Source organism: Pseudonaja textilis, chromosome 3 (assembly GCF_049901715.1).
Source record: "Pseudonaja textilis isolate UNSWEBS1 chromosome 3, rPseTex1.2, whole genome shotgun sequence".
In the NCBI taxonomy this organism is placed as follows: Eukaryota; Metazoa; Chordata; class Lepidosauria; order Squamata; family Elapidae; genus Pseudonaja; species Pseudonaja textilis.
In genome coordinates, this window is record NC_141992.1 from 30,626,605 (window position 1) to 30,644,593 (window position 17,989).

General features: G+C 36.8%; 1 protein-coding gene across 12 annotated transcripts in view; it reads left to right on the top strand.

The window, feature by feature from the left end:
* Nucleotides 1-17,989, top strand: part of DLGAP4 (DLG associated protein 4) — a 406,338-nt gene that overhangs the window by 370,386 nt on the left and 17,963 nt on the right. Inside the window, exon 1 of one of the 12 annotated variants that reach the window (XM_087929121.1) lies at nucleotides 6,183-6,253. The exons of the other annotated variants lie outside the window; for them this stretch is intronic. The gene's annotated coding sequence lies outside the window, so the exon portion shown is untranslated. Of the gene's footprint in view, nucleotides 1-6,182; nucleotides 6,254-17,989 lie in introns of those variants that run through there. 12 annotated transcript variants of the gene reach the window in all.

A 17,989-nucleotide genomic window follows, 5' to 3' on the forward strand; every position in this document is an offset into this window, starting at 1 on the left:
TAACAGTAGCAATAGTTACCATAGAAACAGTTTGTGATGTCACTGTCTGAGAAGGGAAAGTCTGATCTTGCAAGTAGACATTTACTTTTTTTTTCATCCTTCAATTTCTGGATAGTACAGAATTGAAGGGAATGTTATTTAATATCTGTCCTGTGTTTCAGCTTGTAAAAGGCTCGTGTAGTTGACACAGACAAAAAGTAGAAAAAAAATAAAAAATAAAATTCTGAATTTTTGAATTTACCTAAAAAGTTATGAAGGATAACTCTGTGTGTACCTTAAATTGAACTGAATTTGGCATTGTTTTGAATTTTTGAGGTAATTATGAAGTCATGGCTTCTGGGATTTGCACTGGTGGAGAGCCCTACATCTCATTCTTGAAGAGAGTTGCAGTTTTCTAATTTTTAAATACATACTATTTCTATGTTTGTGTATGTGTGTGTGTGTATAAACATGCATAGTGATAATAAAGTAAAAAAGAAATTGAAGGTTAAGCTAAAAGTGCAAGAAAGGCGGGGCGGAGTTACAGAGAAGTAACTTCTTTACATCAGCTATAAGTACAATTATAAATTTACCTCTTACTTTAGAGTTACAGTGCAACTGTCTTCTTTCTAAAATCTGTCCTATGTAATCATCGAAACCATAAATCCTAAGTTCATTTTTTTCTGTTTTATGCAAAAAGCCCATAAGGGCCTCCTAATCAGCAATAAACATAGTTCTTTCCACCCCAATGTCAGTTGAGTAGTTATATAAATTTGTTTAATGATTAATTTTAATGATTAGTTTGATAGTTTAGTAAATAAAACTGTCTTTGATCAAAGAAGTCAATGTAGCTATCAAAATAAATAAATTAAAATTTGTCTTTTCTCTGATCAAAGGATTCCACCATCTCAGCACGTTTCATCATTTTTACCAACGATTCTTCTATTTTGTGTATTGCTGAATCTTTCCATCTTTGTGTATATTTAAATACTTTCTGAAGATGTAAAAAAGCCTAAAACTAATTGAATTCTTTTTAAATGCTATTACTCATTTTATTGACACTGGGCTAATGTTTATTGTGAGTGACAATATCAGGCTATATTTCAATAGCAGCATTTGAGACATTATTGTCTTTGGCCTCCATACAATACAGAAATGTAGCAATTTCCATTCTCTACTTCTTCAAGGGCAGTAAGTGCAGTAAAAAAAAAAATTAATTTATTTTCTTTTAGTAATCCTCATGTATTAGTATCTTGTAGTTTGTAATCATTATATTTGTTCATATGGTGAGTTGAACGCTTTGCTAAAACCTATATAAAGTAGAAAGATCATGCAATCTGTAAAAACAGTTGCTTATATGCAATTCTTCACTCTTGGCAAAACATAGAAGACTAAAGCTGTGTGAAAGTATACTAGCTGTGGCTTATTAATGCATTTATTTTCTACAGATCTGGAAAGCAATATTACAAATTTTATTAGAGTTCCAATTAGGGTATTTCTGAGAGTCCTGCTGTGTATTTAATGTTTTCCAATTTGTTGTCTCTAGATATATTGGGTTTTAAGTACCAGAATTCCTAACCAACATGACCAGTTCTACAACTAAGGATGTTAGAACTTGGTCTTAAACACCAGAATGGGGAATGCTGATCTAACTCTTCCAATCCACGTATAGTAGATCAGGGGTGTCAAACTTGCAGACTGGATGCGTCACATGCAGACCACATCCATCCCGGCTTTGCAAAGGCAAAAATATTGCAACACATCATGATACATCACGTGACGTGATCAAATTTGACACCAGTGTAATAGATTTTGCAGCCCATGCTATTTTTTTAACAACACATATAGCTCATAGAATTAGGGTAACCTTTCAAAGGGTTATCTAAATAACTGCTTCCTAGTGTCTGTGCAAATGGCTAGTGAAAACTAAATCCTTTAGCCAATACATAAACAACATGTGCTTATAAATATAGTATATATGAAAGGTTCTGAGCTAAACAAAGAAAGTTGCCATTTTGATATCTTTTCCATCTCCCCTAACTGAACTGAGATAGTATATATTTTGTATTGTAAGTATCAGCTATCATGCACTCTCAGTGAAAGTTTGTGAGGCAATTGAGTCCACCTATACCTAAAAGGTGCTGCTGTTTTAGCTGTAGCAAACAAAACTTGGGTTTGGCAGGTATTTGGTTGTGAAACTACCTTGGTAACAGTCTGGCAGGTAATGTGATTGTAGATCATACAATTTTATTTTGATGCGCACATTACTTTTTTCTGGTTATTCCAGTCCAACATGGGAAAACCCTGCGGACTAATTTATATAATATGGTTGAATATATAAACTGCACTGCTTCACATAGGGTAAAAAGATATTATTGGTACAAATGACAAATTTATGTTGCTTCCTTTGAAAAAACAAGAAAACAACAAATGTGTTGTTAGCACAATGTTTTTCTTTTGACCCCTTTCTTTATCTTAATTGTTTGCCTGTATGCTATTTTGTGGGGCAGATGTCACTCATCTTATCTATTCCTTGAGCACCAGTATTTTCAGGATGAATTTGAACATAGATCTTAAGTCTTCCTGGAGTGAAATCATGTGGAAATGATGCCCCCATATAACTGATTTGTAAAATTTAAGGAATCATTGGTATATGTTACTCCATATAACAATGGTTTTCCATAATTTTTGAGGTTTAGAAAACAACCCAAGTTTGATAATCAAACATTCCTGGTTCTAGACTAGTTTCTCCAATTTTTTTCGGTGAATGTGTTGGACTACAACTTCTGTAATCCCCTGCAGTATATCCAATGGGTGTGATGTTGGGAGGGAAGGAGTAAGACACTAAAGTTCATTAAATGTTGTTCATAAGTATCATACATTGAAAAGAACACTGTCCTCTTTTAATACAGAAAAGATTTCTTCTTGCATTTCTTTGTGAAACAGATTTATAGATCACAAGCTCTATCAGCTATTGCCCTTAACCCCACACAACATAAATTTGCCACTACTGTATTACATCAGTATTTGCTACAATTAAGAAGAAGCACAGGTATTCAAATAACTGTAAAAAATAAGAAACACACTGAAGTCACTAAAATGCAATACTTTTAATTAGTAGTACCTATAGGGAACACCGTGTTGATTGAAAGAAAGCACTAGTTAATTATTTTCATTTATTTGTTAGATTTATATGCCACCTATCTCATCTAGAGGTGACTGGACATCTTACATTAAAAACTGGTAAACATTAGAATGATAGAACAATAAATTATGATAATTTACAATAGAAAGATGCTGAGAAGAACACAAAGCAAATGAATTGCTGGGGTCTTTTCTTAATCTGATAAATCAATAAATAATATATTTGGATGCTAATATCTTGAGGCATAAACTAAAAGGTATATAAGCCTCACAGACATAATTCATCCTCTTTGCATCTTTTACAAAAAGATGTAAAAGATCATGCTGTTCCAAATAAGTTTGGCTGCTGAATTTTCAAATGAGTTTGGGGATATACACACACACACGCACGCACACACACACACAATGCTACCACCACACTTCCACGTAGAAAGCAGACTCACACCCACACAGAAGATGATACACAACCATGGATCAGAAGCTGTACCGCAGCTGCATCACTACCCGCTTCAAACCCCTCCGACCCATACATGAAGCAAACTGATGCCCACCATGAAGATGTAACATGACCACGAACGTGAAGCCAAACAGCAGAATCACAGCTCACCAGCTCAAATCCCCCAGCAACTAAGACTAACCTGAGCACAACCAAGCCCCCACTGAACAGAACACACCCCCAGCCAATCAGAACACAGCCAACCCCCCAACCAATCAGAACACAGCCAAAACCCCAACCAATCAGAACACACCCCCACCCAATCAGAACACAGCCAAGCCCCCACCCAATCAAGTCATACACCCCACAAGCAGTTAAAAGGAAGAAGTAGCTGCAAGCTCACATTACTCCGAGAAGCACAAAGCTGAAGACACAAGCCTGAAGATGATGAATGAGACTTCATCGAAACGTCGCCTAGATACTTCCAATTTTACGCGGGAGAAAACCCGAATAACCAAAGAGAGAGAGAGAGAGAGATAGTAGCTAATCTGCACCTGGCTTCTCATGTTACATTCACCCTAGTCTTGCCTATACTACTAGCATCTCCCTGTAATCTCTCATCCATATGCTAATCAAGTCTGATCTTGCTTAGCTTTTCAAGATCAGTTTCACTAAATGCTGTCAAGAGGAAGAAGCAAAGTTTGACAAGCAGGCGGTTGGGGCAAGGTTAAATATCCATTGTCTTTTACTCTAGTTTCAGTTTACTTGAGAGTTAAAGGGGCTGACTGCAGGCTACATATTCAACATAACTATGTAAATGAACCAGTAATGCTTACAGTTATAATAGTTAAGTATGATACTGGTACAGCATACTTCAGTTTTGTAATGCATTGTTGCTGGTGGACTTAGTCTCATTCTTGCTTGTATAAGAATTAAATATGGGGAAATTCATTCTTTTTTCTTTTTAAGATGAAATAGAACATACCTCACTCCAGAATTTAAATTCATTTTGTGATTGGAAGGATCACTGCAATCTTCTTGTCAGTGTACTACAGCTACAATATTATTCCATAGCTTGTTCTGGCTAAACCCATTGCTTTAGTTGTAGGCTGTAAAAAATCTTCCCAAACAGGAATGGCAATTCCAGGAGGCAGCTGTCTAATGAGAATACAAGAAACCTGTTCCCTAAGCAACTAAGTATGTGGGAAGCTGCTAAGCAACAGCCATCTGGAACCCAGTTTATATTTCTTGGAATGTACCAACCGTTTGGCTGGCCTGGGTATTTGCATACAGTTGTAGTTCTAGCTGTTATAAGAGAAATCTATTGAACCATCTTGTCAACTCCCAGTTACAACTGTACATTAATGTGTCTAAGTCAATGTTACTCAACCTTGGCAACTTTAAGATGTGTGGATTTCAACTCCCAGAATTTTCTAGTCACTTGTCAGCCTTCAAGATTTTCTCCCTTTGCTTTGCATCTTTCGGCTGTCATAAGTAACGGGGGGAGGAGGGGGGAATGGTTATGGGAAGTGAGCTGGAGGTGTTACAAACCAGAACTGGTTTGTACTGGGGGGGGATACATACTTGCTTAGGTTTCTATCCTATGCTATGCACAGCTGCAACCCTTTATCAAACTATGTCAAGGTCAACGGGCAGAAGCCTCATCACCACCTGGAAATGCCCACATGATGATATACACAACTTTTAATTGGATGAGCCAATTTAACTATTGGGGGTGGGAACGTTGCCATTACTTTGTATATGTGATTTACGCGCCCATTTTCTCAGATTCAGAATTCTTTTGTTGCTACCACTTGATTTCCAGTAAAAAATATCTTTTCTCTGATTAAAGGAATCTAAGTATTTCTTTCCTGGATTTTGAATTGAGTCCACACGTCTTAAAGTTGCCAAGATTGAGAAACACTGGTCCAAGTAGTCACTTGAAACTGAACTCTGCTTGAGGGAATCTTTACTTTTCTCCTCACTGATGCATCCATATTCTGTTTTAAATCTTGATTGGCCTAAAGCTGATTGATGTTTTTTTTTTTTTGTCCTTTAAGCTCAAGGTAACATACATTTCTGCATAGCTACTCATACTTTTCAGTCATTTTTCAGAAGGTGGTTGTTATTTTCTCCCATCTTTCGGAAGTCGTTCTGTACACCAGTTGCCAAGGTATGTATTCAGTCCAATGTCCTATATTTACGCCAGATGCCACTTTCATTGTCTTTTCTGAACAAGCCTATTACAATTGTATGTATTCATTTCAACCGTTAGCCATTAATGTATTCAGTACATTACATGTATTCAGTAAAGATATCAAAGCATTTTTAAGGCAGGGTTGCCCAGCTGTATGTAGTTCTTTAAAGCAGTTGTGTCTTTTCCTAGAATTTGCAATTGTAATATGCCCTCAGTAAAAAAGAGCAAAGCTGCTTTAAAGAGTTATAGACACATGCTACAGCCTTTCTTCTCTATGTTCGAAATCACATTTGTTTTGAAATGTAAGTATGCTGCAATGTAATTTAATATGGCTTATATTTTACAAGCTCTTTTCTGTTGTGAACAAGACAGACACAAACCCAAGAAGTATTGCTAACATTCCCATTAATGTTCATTCTAGTTACATCAGACAACATTACCTTTCTCTCAAAGAATGACCCAAGAGGTCACAGGCCTATCCAGTTCAGCATAAAATGGTAATACAATCTTCAGATGAAAAATTCCACAACAGTGAACTATGAATTATGCTGGAGGACAACTAATTAGAACGGGATGTTCAAAACTAATGTGGCATAGTCATGCAATTAGGAGATAATTCCCTTGGAACAGTTATTACCCTAAATAAGGGGTCAGCAACCAACAGGTCATATACACCCGCTGTTTGGTAACCCTGGCATGCCTATAGTAGTGTAAAATTGCTCTGCTGCAATTAGGTAGCAAAATGTCCAAATAGTTGCATTCAGAGAAGTTTAATAGACTTTTGCCTCCTTCCAAGCACTCAGAAAGGGGGAGGTGTCTTCAGACACATTTCTAGAGCCATCATCTGCAGGACAAAACATGCTTCCTGTGATTTTTGGAAGCTTCCAATAAATTAAGTGCAACTGTGGCCAGGAAAAAAAAAAAAGCTGTTCAGCCCATGTCATATTGTGGAGAACATTGAGATGAGGGCTCTGTCATTCAGAGTATAAGTGGCATTTAAAACTCTTCAATTAAGGCATGGTAGGCTGTTTGCCATGGAGGAGCAACTGTTGGCAGAAACAGACATTTCTTGCCAGCCACAACGAATGTGCCATAGCATGTCACCCCACTGGGAATGCCTTAGGCAACAGACCTTGCAGGCTCTGGGAATCAGCTAAGCTCCTTATCCGGAAAGAAATGAAGAAACATCTATAATTCACTTGGTAACTGCATTTTTCTCAGTGGTGGAAATAGTACCTGAAATATGAATGTTGATACTGATTTTTATTTATTTGTTTGTTTGTTTGTTTGTTTGGAGGGGAGACTTTTAAGCATAGAGCAAAACAGCAAGAATCTATCTTCCCCTCCCTCCCTCTCTTTTTTTTTTTAAAGAAACATCACAGCTGTTCACTGGAGCCTCATTATTATGTTATTGTGTTAACTAATGGTTTCCTTGGAGATACCAGGATACCTGTTTACATGGCTCAGGTTTTGTAGACTTTTTTTTCCTTCCATGGGTGTCTGACTTCAGTATATTCACAAATCAGGTGAGCTTCACTTCAATTGTCCAGGCTTGTGACAGCGTAGTTTGATTGAATGTTGTTTCTGTGTTTTTCACCAAGTATCAAAATAGATGTTCCCCACCATTTTAGTTTGCTTGTTTTAGTTTCTATTGTGGTTTTAATTTTAGATATTATTTTGATTTTAGTTAAATGAACAGCTTGATCAACAACGCATTTGGAATACTAGAGAACTTTAGTAACTCTGGAAAAGACATTTTGGTATGTGTACCATTTAAAAAAAAACATTAGGGGAAAATAGATGATTTTTTTCAGCATTCCAACCGGGGGTGGGATTCAAATTTTTTAACAACCAGTTCTGTGGGCGTGGCTTAGTTGGTGGGCATGGCTTGGTGGTCATGTGACTGGCTGGGCTTGGCCAACTCAACATCACTCACATCGAGGTACGCATCTCCTTGCCTGGCCTCTCATGACTGTGGGGATGCTGCAACAGTTGTAAGTGTGAAAAATGGTCATAAGTCACTTTTTTCAGTGTCATTATAACTTTGAATGGTCACTTCACACAAGCAAAGTACCAGTAAAGGAGTGGGAAAAAACCTCCAGAGACGTTCCTGAGGCAGGAAGTCTAGTCCTGCCAAGAATGTAATAAGAGTTTATGGAGAGGCAGTTTCTGTAAGCAACACCAGAATGTTTCCTTCCTGCCTTCCTTACAGGATTAGCCCAGTAATTTCTTCTAACAACCAATTCTCTGAACTGCTGAGAATGTTAACAACCAGGTCTAGCGAATAGGTGCAAACTGGTAGAATCCCACCCCTGATTCCAACCTACAGGTACACTGTTCTAAGTGGGGTTTCTCTGAATGTGCTGTTACCATATTTCTTAGTGTTCCCAGCTGTTATGTCCAAACACATCTGGAGATTGTGAAGTTGGGAAAAGCTATTCTCAAGGAACAGAGGGAGTTAACCTACTTAATCTTTAAAAATGAAGTAACAAGGTGTGTCAGCTTTAAAGCTGTGTGTAACAAGTTCTGTTCTGCACTGCTTCCCAGCTTGAGTTTCAAAAAATATTAGTGCACACCTTTGTAAATAAACTTGTAATGACTGTAGTCTCATCAAATTAGTTTGTGCTGAGCACTGGAACATGGCGAAGATAGCATGCATACCTCCTCCTCAACTAAACCTAGCAAGATTTAGGTTTCTTTGGCTGGGAATTCAAAAAGTTATGTCCAAATTCGTAATGGCCAAATCAAATCCCATTATCCCAGAAAAGGAGGCAGGGAGGTTCTGAGAAGCCTTTGAAATGAAGAAAACCAGGCACAGAATTGTCTCAGGAATTTTGCAGTAAGGAAATGGCCTTTCCATTCGATTTCCTGCTTAACTGGAATCCTTAAATTGGCTGAGGCAGTAGAAACATTTGTCTTGCTACCAACCTTTGACAGTTTAGTGTCAGTTTTTCAAATATAGCTGCATACACTGCATGTTGTCCAACTCTAAAATGTTACTGTGTTAATCCAGAAAGCATGCACATGAATTAATTCTGACTTCTATGAACTCCCCTGTCTAAAACCTGTAAGCAAAAATAACTTTCTTAAAGGCAAAGTAGGTGCAAGACTGTAAAAATGTGATTGGTTTGGTGCTGCTCAATTCTGAAAGATACTTAAAGAAATAGGCATTCTTGGAAAAAATTATTTTTATCTCTTTGACCAAATCTACAGCCTCCTATTAAATTATGACCACTCAAGAAAACAGATTCCTTTTTTACGCTATTACCCAGTGTATATTACTGACCAAAACGTTTGGTAGTACAGTATATTTATAATTTCATGTGTCTGGTGCTGATTATAGAGAGCCATGAAGAATAGTGATGATTTCATAAAATAAAATGGGGCAGGGGGAGGGCAGGGGAACAAGAAGATGTTCACACAATCAGTCATTTGTGGATTGTTGTGTTTTTTTCACCCAAATGAGTACAATGTGGCTTTATAAAGTGTCACCAACAATCTGTTTGGCATGTGCGATTTGTATATTTTTTGCTAGATATTTCTCTTCTACGTACAAAGCATTTAGTGTATTTATACGGATCGGATGGGATACAAGGCTGAGCATGTGGTTTGCCTTCTGTCAAACAACAAGGGTCTAATTCTTCAAAACATTCCATTGTGTAAGAGCATTCCCTGGCCTCTTGCCATCTGCAAGTCTCAAATTAGGAAAAATCTATTGCCCTAAAGACAGCTATTAATATTAACTCAGCAACTGATATGCAGGTCATGTTATGCCAAGGTTTGCTTAATTATGAATGCATCCCATTTGAGTGGAGTCTTGTAATAGGCTAAAACCAATGATCCTCCATGGGTAGGGATTTTAGTTTCCCAAACTCCAGCAACAATCATTCTAGCTCTGGGGTATTTGGAGACCTGAAGTGAAGAAAACCAGAAGGGGCCCAAGCTGGGAAGAGCTGTCATAATCATTTCCAAAATATCTGTGTTAACAGGGACTATTAAGGCAAGATATCCTAACTTCTTACTTGAGACATTGTAACAGAAAAGCAGATGATGGTTCCAAAAAATGAAACAGGTGTCTGGAAACATCTTTTCCAAATAAAAAAAATTCATTAAAATGTACAGTATAACTGCAGAAAGTTACTGAAGTATTACTGGTAGTTAATGCAGACTTTAATAATTGCATATGGGACCCTGTAGGGCATGTCAAAATTTTCAACTTTCAATTTCCAAATGGGTGCTCAAAAGTTGTGACATGCCTTAGGGATGGTAAAGATATTTTGCTTACTTTAACATAATTTAGATATCTTTGGTCAGTAACTATATAAATATAACTTTTTAACATTGTGTTTGTTTGTGGGAGAATTGCATTTCAGTTTGAGGTATATGTCTGAAGACCTGTGTGAGTTGATCCTGGAAATGCTACATTTTTTGCAGAAAATTGTAAATTGTTTTTGTAAAAGCTACAAATCTCTGTGTTCTGAATATTAAAAAAAGTTAGCTTTTTCTCCAAATAGAAATGGAACGTAGCAGGAAAAGTATCAGTCTCAGGCTTTAACATTTGCTGTAGTACAGTGCTGCCAGTGCTATATGTATGCATTGTTTAGAAAGCCACTTTTCAGCCATGTTATGTCTGTATGCTGTGTTCTTCTGTATTTGCTTACTCAGGCATAAGCTCTGAGTGATAGTCCTTGACTTACAACCATTTGTTTAGTGTCTGTTAAAGTTACAGTGGTACTAAAAAGAGTGACTTATGATTGTTTTTCATACTTACGACCATTGTAGCCTCCCCATGGTCACATGATCACTTGGCAACTGGCATGTATTTATGATGGTAGCTATTTTCCAAAGTCATGTGAACACCTTTTGCGACCTTCTGACAAGCAAAGTCAATGGGGAAGCCAGATTCACTTAACAACTGTGTTACTAACCTAACAACTGCAGGGAGTTACTTAACAATTGTGACAAGATAGGTCATAAAATGGGGCTAAACTCATTTAATAACTGTCTTGCTTAGCAATGGGAATTTTGGGGTCAATTGTGGTCATAAATTGAGGACTACCTGTATATAGTGTTGCAGCTTTAATATATTAAATGAAGACTTCTATTGCCTAGAAACCAGCAATTGAAATCTCATATTAGCCACACTCTGCTAATAAAATATTAATCAGAAGTCTGGAGGATGGTATGAAATGCTACTGTAAGTGTTGCCATAGGCAAAATTGAGCAACTCCTAAACATTTATGTTTGAAATGAATTTTCTAGAATAATGTGCACTTTGTTGAATTATCTATTAAGACTTGGTAACTTTAAGACTTGTGACTTCAACTCCCAGAATAGCTATGCTATGCTGGCTGGAGAATTCTGGGAGTTGAAGTCCATAAGCATTAAAGTGGTCAAGTTTGGGGACTCCTGTATTAAGACCTAAATTGCAGTTGGAGAGATTAAGTGTCTTCAGTTCTTCAGAAAGTAGGTGGGAATTTCCAGTGTGATACAGAGTTGGGTGTTGGGCTAAAGGTTGGGAAGACATCATTTGAAATCCATTCTGAGCCACAGAAATGTATTGGGAATGTTGATCTAGTCACTGTCTCTGCCCAACTTTCCTTGCATGATGGTTGTTGTGGGGATAACATGAAAGAAAATCCTCATAGAAGTTGCCTTGGTGTATACAATATATAAAAAAGTTCTACACATTGCAAATACATCAGTTTGGAAAACAAGTCTTGTTTGACATGCTAGTTTTGATTCTTTGAGACATTTCAGCTCAGTTTCTCCCTTCTGCAATTTAAAAGCAGATAAAGCACAGTGGGTTGTTGATGGATTATACTATCTCTCCCAGCTTTCCAACAGATTTTTCAGGTTAGAATCTTCGCTCTCGGCCACATTTCCCATTGAGAATAAGAAGTAACAAATGCAGCATGTTCTGCTTGTGTGGCTGAATTGTTCCCACTGGAATATATCAAAGAGATTAGAAGAACTGGAAAAGAGGAGGAGTTTATTAGGTGATTAAAGGAATACCCTGCTCAGATTGATTCATGACATCTTTTCTTCCTTTCTTCCAATGGTGAAGAAAAGATCCCAACATTCTCGAAGCTTGTAATTGCTGAATAACAAGTACTACATGAACAGACAGATCCTTAGCTTTTGCTGTCATTTTGCCTTAACGTTCTTTAAAAGTTATTCTGATGCTTCCAGATAGACTGCAACTTGGTTTACATGTCATAGCAATTTTTGTAAGTTATTGCTTAATAACTGTTAAGGGCTTTGCAGGTATTTGGATGCTAAGGACTAACAAAGTCTTTATGTATATGTGCCACCTGTCAGGAACACCTTAAACTAAATACACTCTTTCCTGAGAATTGTGGATTAGCTGTAAAAAGCAACCACGTGAATCTAGGAAAAGACTACTTTCATTTAACTAATTCCTGACAGGTACACTTATGTGTTTTCTGAATCAGATTCCCCCTTCTCCACATGGCCCGAGTGAATATGTCATGTTGTCCAATTTCATAGTATCTACTAAATAAAGACTGAACATATCATATTATAGCTCAGCATGGTATACAAACATAATCTCAATAAAGGCTGCATTAGCTATGTTTTCGCTTAACATTTTTTTAAAAATTAGGGAGAAGGTATTGAATAGATTATTACTTTTGTAGTATCTGTGTCAGATTCTTTGCTAGTCCATCTTGGCCAGTAAGCCACAAATGCAAATAAAACCCTCCTTTTTAAAACTCCAGTTATGTGTATTTCTTTTCAAACTTGGATCTTACATAGATGAGTAGTTTTGAAAGCCAATGTAATTGAAATGTGTGACTGTAAGAAAGTTCATTGTACATTTGTTGATTTAGGAAAAGCACATGATACAGAATAGGCTCAAATTACAGAATGTGTTGCACAAATGTGAAATTGAAGGTTCTTTGTTGATGGTATTAAAAGCTGTATATGATGGAAATCATGAATGAGAAATGGAATCCTTAGCAAATGGTTCAGTACCCAAAAGAGAGTAAAGCGAAATATTCTGCCTTCTTGATTGTTTAATGTATTTTTGGATAAAAGTATAAAACTGATAAATTTGGCATCAGAGCCATGTTAGCTGGGAATGTGAATGTATATGTTTTTGTGCAGATTATGATGGCTTATTGGATGAGAACCTAAAGGATACTTTATGAAGTAAGAAGAAATATGAATGTGAAAAAAAATCTCATATATGAAAACCCAAGGTTGACCAGAAAAAAATTGAGTAAATCATTTTGGTTTATAGATAAACAATGAAAAACTAGAGGAAGTTATGAATTTGTATACCATAGATGAATGTTGACTAAAGAAAGGGAGCTGAATAAAGAGATTTTGAAATGTGCAAGTGCTGATAAAAATGCAAAAGTTATGTGATTTGTTGCAAATGAATATATTGAAAAAAATTGAAAATGTGCATGCTTTATTATATGGAAATGAGAATTGGGGGTGTTTGCCGAAAGTTTATTTGATGGAGAGAAAAAAAAGCAGTTAGGATCTGGAATGAGTGTGTACTAAATTAAAAATGGACTGAATGGATCAGAAGTACATTGTGATGGTTCCGATATAGAAAGAGAAAGAAGGATTACACTGCAAATCTGTGAAGAAAGAGTTGAATGACTTGATAGGAAAGTGATAACTAAAATGTGGGTGGATAGAGATAGTGAGGTTCTGAAAAGAAGAATGGTAAGTAAGTAAGAAGTTTAAAGAACAAAGGCAATATATAAAGGGCATAATGTAAATAAATTTCGTTTGCAAATATAGAAGGGATATGAAAAGATACAGTGAACAGTGTTGATGTAAGGTAGTGTTAGCTACGTCTCTTTTTCTTATCTCATACTTTAATTTGTTTGCCATACTTTGTCTTACTTGTTTCTCTTATGCATATAATGTTGCTTATTGAAAATAGTGCTATGGTGATACATGATCATACTATGCTATTCAAAATACTGGCTTATTGTTCTTTTTTTTGACAACATTGAGGTCAAAACTGGCAATTTTGTATGAGTGCTTTGATTAGTTATTCTTAGGCTTTAGTTTCCCAGACATTCCAGCTAAAGTTTAAAACTTTGGCTACTTGCTTGCAAGCTGGAAATATTTTTAAAGTACAGTACCCAGAATTTAATGTTAAACATTAAATGTTTTCTGTGAGATATTGATTTCTTTATTTATTCATCAGACTTATATGGCTGTCCATCTCAAACTAATAACTCTGGGCAAGGTACAATAAAACAATAATCAAAACTTTGCACAACAGCTATTTAAAAACAAATATATAAAAATCAAGGATTATATTCAATAAAGCAGCACTGACTAAAACAACAGATTTAGTTTGAATTCTTCAGGTTCTCTGCTTTTTCTTTTAAGAAAAGTGGTGTTCACAAGTTGCAGACTTTCAGACCATACCACTCTCCAGAATGTAGCAAGATGGAAGGTAATTATATAGAGCATGCCTTAATGACATTTCCTAGAACCGATTAGATAGGATCAATGAACGATAATTTATAGCCTAAAGGTAACTGTTTCAGTCCCTCCAACAGCTTTTCTCTCAAAGCATCCAAAAAAGGATTCTCTGATCTTGTGGTTAGGGTGAATCATAGTTGGGATAAAGCCAATTCACTGGTACTGTGAATTAAATAATCATTGGTATCTGTTATCAGTGATGGAGAAAAAGTTAAATCTGTTTGTTCTGCTAGTTTGTTTAAAGGGTAATAAAGACTGTTACTAATGTTGTCCCTCACCTCTGAAGCATTACTTTCTTTTTTTAAAATAAACAACCAGGGAACATAATCTCCCACTCCTTTTTAGTTGTTGCATCTTACTTTTTTTGTTGTTGTTGTCAGGGAAAGACAAAATCATAAACTGGTTTGTTAATAATTGATGTGGTGGTTTCAATGAATTGCAGCCTCGATGGATAGGTGCAAAGTGATTTCTGATTAGTTCATAATTCTGAGGATTTACTTTGTAAAATTGCTTTCTGAAATTACAATTGTTTTGTTGCACTTTAACCAGTAACCCATTCATTTTATATATTGGTTTGTAGGTCATATCCTCTTACTCTTTAATTTAATTTTCATATATTATTCTCTGACTCAGATTAATTTAGTCTAGTTCTTCCAGGTTCATGGTTTCCCATGATCTGTTATCCACATAGACATCCTATAAATTAGGTTATCTGATAGATAACAGGTCATGATAATGTTAAAGGAGGTTCATGCTTGTATCTGGATGGGAATTTAAACTTGGAATTCCTCAGTCCTAATAAAACATCCTAACTACTAAGCCACTACTCTACTCTTCCTTCTTTGTGGTTATTATTATTTCTGGGTCACAAAGATAAATCTTATGATGAGGAGCCCTTTCTTATAATGAATATAGATACTCCATAACCTCAAACAGTAGCTACATCATATTATGGTAGTTGCCAGGAAAAAAAAACTATGTTCTCTCTGAGAAGAAAGAATGGTTTAGGGAAAGATTTGAATCTATAACTTTTTTATTGTTCTTCTGTTTAATTGTTAACTTTTTAATTGCTTTAACTTTATTTTAATGGTTGGAGATGTACTGTTTATATTGTGAGAGTTTATTGTAAAAGATGGCCTCTAAATGAATGGTGCAGGGAAAAAGCAAGATCAAACTTAGAATTATTGGTTAGATTTAGAGATTTTTAGATGACCAAGAGATATTCAAGAAGAGTTTGAACCAGTTCTGCTTAGTACTGATAATGGCAGATAATTAGAGAATCAGACAGACACTTTGCTTAGCTAGGAATCGTAGGTTTTCATCTGAAGTGGAATCAATCTAAATCTAAATTTAGAAAACTACATTCATTTCTTTGATCCTAGTGTGAAGACTTCTTGAAATCTAAACCAAATCTCATTTATGCATTCTGAAATATATTTCAGAATTTTTTAATTGAATTGTATAGAATCATGGTGGCGCAGTGGTTAGAATGCTATACTGCAGGCTACTTCTGCTGACTGCCGGCTGCCAGCACTTTGGCAGTTTGAGTCTCGCTGGCTCAAGATTGACTCAGCCTTCCATCCTTCTGAAGTCAATAAAATGGGGACCCAGATTGTTGGGGGCAATATGTTGACTCTGTAAACCGCTTAGAGAGGTCTGTGAGGCACTGTGAAGCGGTATATAAGTCTAAGTGCTATTGCTATCTGTACTTTCAATTTGATACTTAAGACTCCAATATCTTTTGAGTTTGTATTGCGTCTGTAGATTAGATCAGGAAGTCAACATAAGGCAGCAGGAAACTGTTTCTAAACTGTTGCCAAGAAAACTCTGGGTTGGGGCCAGTAGTCACTGAGAGATTAACATAATTTCCAAGTGTTTTCAGTAACTGTGTTGCATTATTTAAATAAGAAGCTGGATGTCTATTCCATGTTGGCAAGTTATGTGTGAAACAACAATAACCATACATGATAAAAATAGGTGGTTTTGGATTAAAGTGTGGATTAACGAGAAAGAATTACAGCTTTATAATCCTTAGCTATAGTAGTTGCCTATATTTGGCAGTTCTGTTTAAAGTGAGTCATTGTTCTTGTGTTTGCTTAGAAAGAAAGAGCAAGCAGAGAAAGGAATGCCTAATATCACTGGAAGATAGTAGGAATCACCCAGTAGGTTTGTGGGTTCACTGCATGGTTCACATAACTAAATGTTTGGACATCCTATTCACCACCACCCCCAAGATCAATCCATTCAGCATGAAGAATATTGTTCATTTTCCTAAAGAAAAATGAACAGATGCCCATCAGTGGTGGGATCTAAAATTTTTTACTATCGGTTCTGTGGGCGTGACTTGGTGGGCATGACATGGCTTGGTGAGCGTGGCAGGGGAAGGTTATTGCAAAATTCCATTCCCTCCCCACCCCACTAACCTGCTTTCCAGCTCTGTTTTCCTATGCAGGGCAACAAAAGAAGACCCAGCCAATCAGCTGGGACTCAGGAGGCAGCGAATAGATGGGGGCGGGGCCAGTCAGAGGTGGTATTTGCCGGTTCTCCAAACTACTCAAAATTTCCACTACTGATTCTCCAGAACTGGTCAGAATCTGCTGAATACCACCTCTGCTACCCATGTGAACTGCCATGTAACCTATTTTAATGGTCTTTGTTTTTCCGTTCAAATAATCTGCACATTATATTCTATGTTTTGTGCCAAGAAAATTTAGGAAAGTAGCAATTTATCACTGGCAGACTTATATTTTATCCAGGAGATATCATTGATATCAAATACACGTTAGCAATCTGAGGTAAACTTTCACTGAATTTATTACCTAATAGTTGTGATTACCTTCATAGTTTTATCATCAAGGCAAGAACATAATAACATTATCTGAGTTAGGTTCGCATGTTGCTTACATGTTATGAATTATTTAATATACGCTGCTCAAAAAAATAATGGGAACACAAAAATAAGTCATTCTAGATCTGAATGAATGAAATATTCTTATTAAATGCTTTGTTCATTACATAGTTGAATGTGCTAACAACAAAATCACACAAAAATTATCAATGGAAATCAAATTTAGCAATCCATGGAGGTCTGGATTTGGAGTTACACTCAAAATGAAAGTGGAAAAAAACACTACAGGCTGATCCAACTTTGACAGAATTTCCTTAAAACAAGTCAAAATGAGGCTCAGTAGTGTGTGTGGCCTCCACGTGCCTGTATGACCTCCCTACAATGCCTGGGCATGCTCCTGATGAGGTGGCGGATGGTCTCCTGAGGGATCTCCCCCCACACCTGGACTAAAGCATCCCCCAACTTCTGGACAGCCTGTGGTGCAATGTGGCATTGATGGATGGAGCGAGACATGATGTCCCAGATGTGCTCAATTGGATTCAGGTCTGGGGAACAGGCAGGCCAGTCCATAGCGTCAATGCCTTTGTCTTGCAGTAACTGTTGACACACTCCAGCCACATAAGGTCTAGCATTGTCGTGCATTAGGAGGAACCCAAGGCTAACTGCACCAGCATATGGTCTCACAAGGGGTCTGAGGATCTCATCTCGGTACCTAATGGCAGTCAGGCTACCTCTGGCGAGCACATGGAAGGCTGTGCAGCCCCCTAAAGAAATGCCACACCATTACTGACCCAATGCCAAACTGGTCATGCTGGAGGATATTGCAGGCAGCAGAACATTCTCCACGACGTCTCCAGACCCTGTCATGTCTGTCACATGTGCTCAGTGTGAACCTGTTTTCATCTGT